This window comes from Microtus ochrogaster, chromosome 21 (assembly GCF_000317375.1).
Source record: "Microtus ochrogaster isolate Prairie Vole_2 chromosome 21, MicOch1.0, whole genome shotgun sequence".
NCBI classification, from domain to species: Eukaryota; Metazoa; Chordata; class Mammalia; order Rodentia; family Cricetidae; genus Microtus; species Microtus ochrogaster.
Window position 1 is genome coordinate 44,686,241 of NC_022022.1, and position 12,895 is coordinate 44,699,135.

The following is a 12,895-nucleotide window of genomic DNA, read 5'->3' on the forward strand; positions in this document are numbered from 1 at the left end:
GTCAAGATTTACATTTGTAAAGTTTTCTAACGAAAGAGGCCCCCATAGTCTGAACTTCTCAAACTCAAACAGTGTGTTGGCTTCATTATTCTTTTAGCATAAACAGATTAATTAGAATATCATTTTGATTTGGTTTCACAGATGACATCTCTGTGACAAAACCCTCCTGAGGTGGCCCCCACTGGTCATAGTTGTACATCACCCCACCATTGTGAACATGTGAATAAAACCTCCATCCTATGCAGGTTTATCTAGGTTTGAATATTAACGGACAATTTACAGATGTATAAAATCAAATGAAGTAGTTTGTCTCTACCATGTAAACTAAATGATTCTGATATGGCCCTGTATGTGGGCATGGGAAAGGTCATGCTTTAAGAATCTGAAAATGCTCACTGTCCCTAACCACTTTGTTTAGTTGCCAATAGCACATGACCCCAGTTTTGACTATAGGAAATAAATTCTGATCATGATAGTTGTTCTTTTGTAGGGGGAGGGGATCAACTCCAATAACAAACTACTTGCAGATTGTAACCTCCTACCCATCCCCCAAGCATCTAATCAACTAGTTGTAGTTGAAGGCTATTCTTTTGTTTCCTGGGCACCCAAGACCCAAATATCACACAAAAACTGTATGAATTACAACACTGTTGGGCTAATGACTCAGGCATATTTCTAGATAGCTCTTACATCTTGAATTAATCCATTTCTATTAATCTGTGTATTGCCACAAAGCTGTGGCTTACTGAAAGGGACCCGGTCCTTCTCCTGCCTTTTGTTTTTTAACTCTGCCTTCTCTCTCTCTCTCTCTTCTCCCTCTCTCTCTCTCTCTCTCTCTCTCTCTCTCTCTATATATATATATATATATATATATATATATATATATATATGTTATACCTGGTGATAAAACATATTTACAGCATACAGAGTCTGTAATCTATCTGTCTGCCTGACTCTCTACCTCTGGATTTATAATGAAAACACCATAGCTGCATTCACAAACAGGGAAAAGGTTTCATAAACATTAAAAATAGATAAAGTTCTATAAATGTTGATTATCATCTCATACATGTCATATTCTCTTTGTATTTATTTTCATTGCATGTATTTTTATTTGTATTCCTTTCTATGCTATCTTTAAATCATTTGAAGGAAGAAGCGGGAAAAACACAAACAGAGGTGAGGGCATGTACACATTCCTACAGAGATCAGCACATGAGAAAGAGCTCACACATATGCACAAGTAAGTCTTAGTATAGTTAAGTGTGAAAAACAGCTTTAAATAAAGAATAAAATAATAAATACATTGTATGCAGGTTTAAATTTCAAAAATGTTCAAATAGCTTAAATCTATCATTTTTCTTCCTTTCATACTAATTTATATATCAAAGGAAATGCCACAGTTTTCTTTTATCTACACTCTGTTTGTTTTTTCTCTCTATTTGCACTCTGGCACACAGGACAAAGCAGAGTTACTCCATGACCAATACTTCCGCCTCATTTACTATTTGACAGTGGTGCTCACCTCTCAAAGCAAGACTCACGAGAAAGCATGCTCCACTCACCAAGCCCTTTAATTATGCAAGATGTGCAGAGAGAAATTCTGCTCATGCATAGGACTATAATCTAGAGGTCTCGGATAGAGCCAGAAAAAAACACAAAATGGGATCAGATCAAGCTTGTCAGCACAGACTCACATCAGAGACTGTCCAAAACGGCTCAGTGCCAGGAGCTAAAAGAGGTGGTAACATTCCATGTGACTAGCTGAAGCACTTCCATGATCAAAATGAAAATTTTGTCATTTAAGATTCACTGGTTCATGGGTTGGGAAGAGGCTCTGTGATTAAGAAAACTGGCTGTTCTGGCAGATTTGGGTTTGATTCTCAGCACTAACACGATAGCTCACAAATGTCTTTAACTCTAGTTCCAGGGGATTTAATGCCCTCTTCTGGTCTCCATGGGTACTAGACATATGCAGGGTGTACAGACACACATGCAGGTAAAGCACTCATATGTGTAAAATTAAAACTTTTTAAGATTAAAAAACACTAGTCTATACTAGAAGGGTAGAGGAGATATTTGTTTCCATTGTTATAGCTGTTCATTGTTATGCTTGGGAGACTGATTCTGAGACATTGTGTGGATACCAAAACCTGTGGATCCCAAGCTCCTCACACAAAATCATGCCTAGATTATTAATAAGACTCAAAGGGGATGCAATGTTGTTTATGTGTTTTTCAGAAAATGAGTATTAGAAAAATATAACATTTACACAGTCAGTAAATGTGATTGTAGGGAACACAAGGAACAGCTGATGTACTTTCTGGGCACAGGGAGAAAAGATAGAAATATGTTTTGCTGTTTCTGTCTTGAGTAGTTTTATTTCAGGGTTTATAGCAGAGATACAGAAGTCACAGATGAAGAAGGATGTGAAAGAGTCCAAGAATCCTTTCAAGGGCCACTCAAGCTTCAGTAGGTGTTTGTTCACAGTCATCACTTAGCGAACTCTGTGGGTTTAAAAATGTAATAACATGAAATTGGGAAGAAAAGTAATGGGAATGATGGAAAAGATTTTGTGTCAAATGAACGGGGTATATATTTAATCAGCATGCATTACACATATGCATGAAGTTCTCAAGCCACAGGAAAATCATTTTTAATTTTTTTGCTGGTTTGTTGTTTCTAAAATATCCTCCCCAATGAAAACAAGTATCCATTGGGAAATTAAAATATGAAGGGTGAGGTAGAAGACAGAGAAAGTTCTCCCATTAACTGGGGACACATATTCTGCCCCTGTGTATTGGTATTGTCTTAAACCTTCAACTTGCACAGTATATTAGTGATGGCCTTCATGGCTCAGAGCTTGCAAGCAGCCAAGAGTGCATCTTCCTGGTCTCCATATCCTGGGGCCAAATGCAATGACAGCGGTCCTCACACACCCATGCTGTTGTTCATAGATGATGTTACAAGACCTTGTGCTCTTCTCACACAAGGCATCGTGTGAAGTAGACCTTTCTCTTTAAGGCCTGTGAGGTGTCTTTAGCTGTCATCTCAGATGCAACAGGCTGCTATTGCTTACATATTTATGAGACTTTAAATATTTTTTGTTGTTTTTGTGGAGGGCAACTTCTCTGGAGTCATGAAGAATGTATCAGACCACACGTTGCTGGAGTTGCAGGAGGATTAGCTGTCCAGCATGTGTCTTGAGAACTGAACTCAGTTCACCTGGAAGTACTCTTGCCACCGGGATGTACAACACTCTAATTTTCCAACCTCTTCTTTGGTTTATGACTCAAACCCTCTCATGAGCACACATCAATGGGTGGAGGCTGTACAGAAAATGTGAGATCAAGATTCAGTTCTTTTTATTGACTAGTTTTTGTGATATTCATGAGTACTCTGGAAATGATTGATACATTTTATTTTTGTATGATATTTATGTATGTGTGGCTTAAAATGAATTTGGTACATTTTAGCACATTATATTTAAGCTTGTTTAAGGGTTTTTATTTCTGTGCCAGCAAAATCGTTACACATTGTCTGAATTCTTTCTTGAGCAAAGTTCAAGTCTCTGCACACTTCATTGAACACTTTTCTCCTCCAGACCAGAGTCAGCCTATGGTGTTTTAGTAAGAATCGTCCTCATGGGCTTGTGTATCTGAATGTTTGGTTCTCTGTTGGTAGATCTGTGTGGGAAGAATTATGAGATGTGGCTGTGAGTAGTCATTGTGTTACTGCAAGTAAGTTTTGTAGTTTTGAAGGGCCACACCATTCCCAGTTAGCTCTCTCTGCCTCCTATTTGTAAATAAGATGTGAGCTCTCAGCAGCTGCTCCGGCACCATGCCTGGCTGCTTGCTGCCATGTTCCCGTCTTAAGGATCACATACTATACCCCTCTGAAACTGTAAGCACCAGGAAACTAAATTTGTTCTTTTAAATGTTGCCTAGGAAAGAATAGACAAGCATAAGTTTCTAACAGGAAAGAAAACAATAACATGTCTCAACTTTAGGAACTATACTGGGGTCCTTTGCCTACCCTGGCTAGAGTTATACTATTTTTCACCTCACCTTGATGCAAAGACCCATGAATTACATAGAATCTATTCTTCAGACTGGAAGAAATTATTCTATTTCTAGTGTTGCATAATGCAATTCCCTTTCAGACAAAAATGCTGAGGGGTGAGTATGAGCCTGTCCAACACAAAATTAAATGACAACATTCTGCAATGTCCCACCTCAACTCCAGATGGTCTTCTATAGTCTAGGACTGTTCGGTGTACCTTCAGCCTGCACATTTTCACACAATTAGGATATAACCCCACAGTAAGACAAGGAGCAAATGTATATTTATATCCATGTATTTTTTCATAAAATTCATGGGCCACATAAGGATCCTATCAGTTCATTGTAAAAGTTCTCAGTGGTATACTTACATAAAGAAGTGGGGCAATGATCTCTGAAGTTGATGCACCTGTGCTGCAGAGTCCATGGTATTTCTGAATTCAGATTGCCTATTCACTAGCACTGTGACCTTGAAAAGTCCTTAATCTCCACAATCTCAGTTTCCTTTCATTAAAAAAAGTAACAGAACATTTATCTCCCTTGAGATGTCACACCAGCTAAACCTGTCTGTGTGTCTCACTCTCTTGTGGGCTGGAAGCATGGTCAGAACCATTTAGTCATTGGTATTATTGTTGTCTTTTTCTGATTGGCCCCCTTCCATCAGAAAAGCCCATCTCCTCCATAGAACGTTGTCAGCTACAGTTGTTTGGGTAGTGCATGTCACATTGTCTGCCTGTCTGGGATAATGCTTTTTTTGTGATATAGATCTGTAAGACTGCTATGGGTGGATAAAATGCTGAACTATAAAGAAATGATCAAACCGTTTCTTTTTTCATTTGCTCCTAACATCAGCTCTTCTCCTCCTTGCCCTCCTTGCCTACTGCTGTGCACTGAGCCAATGGTTTCAATGCCTTTCTTTGTAATAACTTGCAGAAACCTGTGTTGGTCAGTGCACTGAATGACTCTCCCATTTAGCACCTTGCCCCCTGCTTGATTCCCATCTCTTGGCAAAATAAAGATCCAACTTGAACCCCAGCAGCCATCAGGATTATGTGCCAGGTGACCTGTCACAAGAACCTTTGGGGAAGAATGGAACGGATGTGAATTTTCAGACTGAAGCCATAATGCTGATTTAAATGGGTGAGAAGATTTGTCCTGTGTTCTTACTTATTCCATCAACAGAAGCTTTTTAAATTTTCTTGCAGGCCTGAAAAAAAAACATTCTCTGGTTGAGTGACACCTTTAGGAAAACCAATATCTCAGTTGAGAGATTCCATTGCAAAAAAGGAAAAAAAAAAAAAGAAAAACCTTTAATAAAAGAACAAAAACAAAATAAATCTAATGCCTGTCTTGTATGGGGACCCGGCACAACCTTATTCTCATCCCTGCACAAGCTAAACAGATTTAATTGCCTTTTCATATGTCAAAGCCAGCCTGTCCAGGGGGACAGTGGAGAGGGTCTGAGAGGGAGCGTCTGGCGCTGGAGCTGCTACTGAAGCCAGAATCTCCAATGCAGTCAATTATGTACAATCTCCACAGCACATATTCATTAAGACACAGTTGCCAACTTCATCGCCACTGCATTTTTTATTATATACATTAGTTCTGGTTGAAAGACAATTTAGGAATGTTTTCATGGGGAATAACAAAGACTTCTGGCAGGGGGGATTCTCCTATCATTTATTACATTACACTAGCAAAGCAAAATGGCTTTGTGCCTTAATGATGTACTCTTATCTGCGGTTAACTTCATCTGATCCTTTGAATATTCCATTTTTGTAATATTGCCTCATTCCAGAATGTACTTTGCAGATTCAGAAAGCAATGTATTTATTGCTGTTGCCCTGAAAACATATTGTCAAATATTAGATACTGAATACAGGAATGTCCAGAAAATGGCCAGAGGGTTTTTTTAAATATAATAAAACATGATAAAGATACATTAAATGAATCATGGAAGATGCTACTCCAGAGATTTATAAGAGTAGAACACAGGGAGGGCTAGTTTCTACTAGGGTAGGATATCATAGCATGTCTACGAGTTGAACAGGTGTTGTTGAGTATAGCTTTGCATGTGAGGACGGTTTGCCATGGTGTGGTCTGTCTCAATCCTAAGACAGACAATGCTGCTTGGGGATGAATTGCGACCTAATGTGAAGTAAGGTGTGGTATAGGTAACCCCAGAAGGGTGAACAGGAAGGAGAGAAACCACATTTCAAGAATTATTGATGTCTATAGTCCCAGAGACATGATTTACTGAGTGATGAACTACACAGTGTGCCCAGAGTTGATCAGCTCTGTATGGTCAACTTGGGACCTTATGACTATCCCTAGCTGACCACAATGCTTCATGACTTTGGATGCCATTTGAAACATAGTTGTTCCCTCTTCTCTTCTGGCTCACAGTGAGAAAAAGACTTGAAGGTAGGAAGGTAATTAGTGAAGGACCTCAGAATCAATAGGTGTAATGGGGATGCAAACAAAACAGGACACATAAAAAGAAAGGTTCAGATGTGATGTAAGATCTAGGGTTTACCAAAGGCAATCTATAGATTCAATGCAATCCCCATCAAAATGGCAGCAAAATTCTTCACAGACCTTGAGGAGAACAATAATCAACTTTATATGGATAAACAAAAAACCTGGGATAACCAAATCAATCCTATATAATAAAGGAACATCTGGAGGCAATACCATCCCTGACTTCAAACTCTATTACAGAGCCACAGTAATGAAAACAGCTTGGCATTGGCATAAAAATGGAGATGTTGACCAATGGAATTAACTCAAAGACCTGGTTATTAATCCACAAACCTATGAAAAACTGATTTTTAACAAAGAGGCTAAAATTATACAATGGAAGAAAGAAAGCATATTTAACAAATGGTGCTGGTATAACTGGATGTCAATCTATAGAAGAATGAAAATAGACCCATATCTATCACCATGCACAAAATTCAAGTCCAAATGGAATAAAGACCTCAATATAAATCTGACCATACTGAACCTGATAGAAGACAAAGTGAGAGGTGGCTTGCAATACATCGGCACAGGAGACACTTCCTACATATAACCCCAGTAGCAAGACAATAAGAGCAACAATAAATAAATGGGACCTCCTAAAACTGAGAAATTTCTGCAAAGCAAAGGACACAGTCATTAAGACAAAAAAGCAACCCACTGAATGGGAGAAGATCTTCACCAACCCCAGATCAGACAAAGGCCTTATCTACAAAATATATAAAGAACTCAAGAAACTAGATATTAAAATTCTAAATAACCAATTAAAACCTAAAGTATTAAACTGAACAGAGAATTCTCAACAGAAGAATTTCAAATGGCTAAAAGATACTTAAGGACACGTTCAACTTCCTTAGCTATCAGGGAAATGAAAATCAAAACAACTTTGAGATACCATCTTATACCTGTTAGAATGGCTAAAATCAAAAACACCAATGATAACCTATGCTGGAGAGGATGTGGAGTAAGGGGAATACGCATCCTTTGCTGGTGGGAATGCAAACTTGTACAAACACTTTAGAAATCAGTGTGGCAGTTTTTCAGAAAGCTGGAAATCAACCTACCTCAGGATCCAGCAATTCTACTCGTGGGAATATACCCAAAAGATGCCCAATCATAATACAAAAGAATTTGTTCAACTATGTTCATAGCAGCATTATTTGTAATACCCAGAACCTGGAAACAACCTAGATGCCCCTCAATGGAAGAATGGATAAAGAAAGTGTGGCACATCTATACATTAGGTTACTACTCAGTGGTAAAAAGTAATGACATCTTGAATTTTGTATGCAAAAAGATGGAAGTAGAAAACACTATCCTGAGTGAGATAACCCAGACCCAAAAATATGAATATGGAATGAACTCAGTCATTAGTGGATTCTAGCCATAACAAAGGACATTGAGCCTATCGTTCATGATCCTAGAGAACCTAAGTAATAAGGTGAACCCAAGCAAAAACATATATAGAGCCTCCTGGAAATTGGAAGCAGACATGATCACCAGATAAAAGTTGAAATCAAGGGGGTGAGTTTGGGGTGGGGGAAGGGGAGAGGGAGAGAGAGAAAGGAGAAGGGGAGGGTTGGGGAGAGCTTGGGATGTGGGATGGTTGAGATGGAGGAAGGACAGATATGGGAGCAGGGAAGAAGATATCTTAATTAAGGGAGGCGTTGTAGGGTTTTCAAGAGGCTTGACTCTAGAGGGGGTCCCAGATGTCCACAGGGATGTCCCCAGCTGGGACCCTGGTCAGTAGAGGAGAGAGTGCCTGAACTGGCCTTGTCCTGTAGTCAGACTGATGCCTATCTTGAATATCACCATAGAACCTTTGTCTGGCAACAGAAGGAGATAGAGACAGAGACCCACATGGGAGTACTGGACTGAGATCCCAAGGTCCAGTTGAAGAGCAGAAGGAGGGAGAATATGAGCAAGGAGGTCAGGACCATGAGAAGTTGGTCCACCCACTGAGACAGTGTGCCTGAGCTAATGGGACTTCACCAAAACCAGCTGGAATGAAACTGAATGAGTATGGGATCGAACTGGACACTCTGAATATGGCTAACAATTGGGGCAGGGTGAGAAGCCAACGAGAATGGCACTGGGATTTGTCTCTATGACATGTTCTGGCTTTTTGGGATTCTAGTCTATTTGGGTGCATACCTTCCTAAGCCTGGTTGGAGTGGGGAAGGGCCTTGGATTTCACATCGGGCAGGGTATCCTGCCCTCTCTTAGGACTAGAGGGGGGGAGTGGGAGGAAGTGGAAATGTTGATTCCTAGTATTAATAAAGTAATAATAACAAAAGTTTAAAAAAAAGATCCAGGGTCCTCATTTTACCATCCAGTAACCACCAAGGGCATGGTGATGCTTAAAGCTCTATGGAATCTAATTGACAAGTTGTTGCCTTTAAATTTCAAATGGATGAGGCATTGTTAATAGTAGTGAAGGGTTTTGAATTGTGTGGAGACAACACTACGGTTGAGGCAGAAATCTGAGAAAGGTGGCAGGCAAGAGTCACTTTCATGAGCTCACCCTAACTGGGTGAAGTCATCCTGCTCTATGGCAGCAATAATGGTGGCAAGGAGGAGTGTTTCTAACAGTGCCACTGTGATAAGTGCAACTAATCTACCCTACTTTGGACACAAAACCATAGCTCAGTAAATAGTTAAACTTCCTTTTCATAAAAGTAAAGTTTTGAAAACTTTCAAATTCACAACTGTGTGGAAGATATTTGTATTATCCTGCATTTCCAATAACTTGGAGTTAGATCAAAACTTTTGGATACTAATTATATTGACTGATATTTTAATAACTTTATAATTTACATATCACAAGCATTTTATTTTCAGCAGAAAAGAAAATGAGGTTTGCAATAATTTAGAACTATTTTCCCATATAAAATTTACTGTGAAGAACCATAGGCTTTCCAGACAGCCTAAACACTTCCATCTTAGATTGACAGCAAGGATTTTCTAATCAGATCCTTTAATCTGTTCATGATCCTTCCCCTTAAAATGGCATGACTTTAATATACAACCAGAGATTGTTATAGAGAAAACAAGGTTATTTGGATTCTATACACAGTAACAGGAAACAGATGCATATCCCTGCCCATGGATTAAGCATGTAACTTGTGCATCCACAGACACTGGGAGCCATATTTGTACGGTCTGCTTCTAACAAGCAAATAAAGTATAAGTCTGAGCTAAGAAAGAAGATATTATGGTCACTCTCTTAAACCAACATGTCATGCCTAGACCATACAACATGAAGACATGAGTTTGTAGAGACAAATGGATAAGCAGGAGAAGGTCTTCTTACATCTTGAAAAGGAGCATGGACACTGACTACCAAAGATCAACTAGTGAAGGATTTTAAACAAACAAGCATGCTACATATTTAGAATATTCCATGATGGCATAGAAATGCCTCATGAAGTTTGCTCATATTCTTCCCGCTGAGCTCAACTCCAAGACATCCACTTAAAGGTATTAAAAACAAATGTGTGATGTAGGATTTCCATCTGTATGCTGTGATTAGCATTAGTAAATATAGAAACCGCTTTGGACCTATAGCGGAGCAGAATTTAGGTAGGTGGAGAAGACAGAACTGAATGCTGGGAGAAAGGAGGCAGAGTCAGAGAGACACCATGTAGCCCCACCAGAGACAAACGCCAGAACTTTAGCCAGTAAGTCACAGCCATGTAGCTATACACATATTAGAAATGGGTTAAATTGATATGTAAAAGTTAGTCAATAATAATCTAGAGCTAATGGTCCAAACAGTGATGTAATTAGCAGTGTCTTTGTGATTATTTTGAGTCTAAGCTAGCCGGGAGGCCGGGAATCAACAAGTGACCTCCCTCCAACACATGTGTTCTTCTTAAGTACATGCAAACTAGATAGAATTACAGAAGCCACTGAAAAATAAATAACAGTGTATTAAAGGGAGAACTAACATTCAAGAAGTGCTGGGGATATAAGATAAATATGATTGAGCAAATTCTCTGATATTAAAAACAGATAAAAAATCTTTCTAAAAGTAGCAAACAGATAAAAGTAGTAAACCAAAGTATATATTTATGTATATGACAACCCTTCATCAAAGAAAATAAACACAAGAAAAACATACATATGAAGCCATGTTTACATCATATGTCACTAGAAAATTCTAAATTCAAACAAAATTATGGTGTGACTATTATAGTAAAACAAATGCAAAGCATAAATTACTGCAAAGCATAAAAACTTCCATTTTACTACTTAAAGGAGTGCAAAATGGTAGACCCACTCTGAAAATCACTTTGATTACTTCTTATTAATTTAAATATGGCTTTACCACACCATTCACCAACAAGCTCCTTGGTAATTACTCAGATACTTTCGCAACTTATTTTCAAAGGAAGCCTGCTACTGAGTGCTTACAGGGGATTTTTCATAATTATCAAAACTTAGAGGCAATCAGCATGTCTTCCAGTGGGTGAATAGAAAACACAGTCGGGAACACTCATGTATTAATGGTCTGGTGAAAAGAAACTGAGCCACATGAAAACACAAGATGTCCTGAATCACATGTTCAAGCAAAGGATACAAACAACAACAATTAAAAAAAAAACATGTGTAACATATAAACCATATGACATTCTGGTCAAATAAACTCTGCAAAAAAATATAAAGTTTCCTAATGGTGTTGGCATTACAGTTATAAGGAGCAGTAAGGACAGAAAACTAGGACAGAGGAACATTGTTAGCACTTTAAATTGTTTTGTATGATTTTGAAATATTAGGCTCTTGTTATACATTTTCTAAAACACACAGAGTTTAGAAGGCTGTTGAGTGAACATTTAATATACTAAAGCCTTGGATGCCAATGCCTTGACTTATCAGTGGTAAGACGTAACAAACCTTGCAAGGGCAGTAATAGAGGGATGGGTGTGGTGAGCATTGTATGAGGACCCTCGCACCTTCTGCTTAATTTTTCTATACATGGAAAACTACGCCAAAATGAAGTCTTTTAAGTAACAAAATGGAATCTTCCCTAATTTTGCATGTCTCAGGCCTGTCAGGTTCTATTATGGGTATTCAAACATAAAACGCTGGTCTCTTCAAAAGAATTAAAAGCCTATACTGTTAGCGCTGTCCTGCATTTGCTTTGTGTTCTTTGTACTAACTCTAAGGTCAGTGTTTAGAGACAGGTCTCCTCTAATTGCTGGAGGGAAAACAGTGATTTTCTTTAATCAGCTCTTGGTATTTACTGCATTAACAATTATTTTATCTCTGGGTTTTGGTGTACATGATGGAGATATTTTGTGCATGTGTATTCTGTGATGTTCTGAAATGACAGCCATAATGAGTTGACCACTGAAGAAAAGTGAACAGGTTTGGCTACCCCTTATTTATTTTTTATTGACTGTCTTCCTTTACAAGGAAGAACTTTCACAGGAATATCAGCAAGGGGGTACTACTTCAATCACGCTGAATTTACTAAATCACTGATTCTTCTTTTTATCTTGTGAATTCTTTTGTTTTATTGAGAAAAGGAAAAAAAAGTTTCAGCCTCCTCCCAGACTCCCATTTCCCTCCCCCTCCTCCCACCCTTTTTTCCCTCCCCAACCCCTCTCCCCCTCCCTCTCCAGTCCAAAGAGCAGTCAGGGTTCCCTGCCCTGTAAAGTCCAAAGTCCTCCCCTTTCCATCCAGGTCTAGGAAGGTGAACATCCAAACTGGCTAGGCTCCCACAAAGCCAGAACATGAAGTAGGATCAAAACCCCTTGCCATTGTCTTTGGCTTCTCATCAGCCCTCATTGCTCGCCATGTTCAGAGAGTCCAGTTTTATCCCATGGTTTTTCAGTCATAGTCCAGCTGGCCTTGGTGAGCTCACAATAGATCAGCCCCACTGTCTCAGTGGGTGGGTGCACCCCTCGTGGTCCTGACTTCCGTGCTCATCTTCTCCCTCCTTCCGCTCCTCATTGGGACCTTGGGAGATCAGTCCAGTGCTCCAGTGTGGGCCTCTGTCTCTATCTCCATCCATCACCAATGAAGGTTCTATGGTAATATGCAAGATATTCGTCAGTATTGCTATAGGATAGGCTCATTACAGGTTCCCTATCCTCAGCTGCCCAAGGAACTGGGGGCATCGCCTTGGGCTCCTGGGAGCCACTCTAGGTACAAGTCTCTTGCCAACCCTAAAGTGACTCCCTTAACTAAGAATTGTGCTTCCGTGCTCCCCTATCCAACCTTCCTTTATCCCAATAATCCTGTTTCCCCAAGTTCCCCCCATCCTCCTATTCTCACTTTTCTCTCCCCATCTCCCCTTACCCCCATCC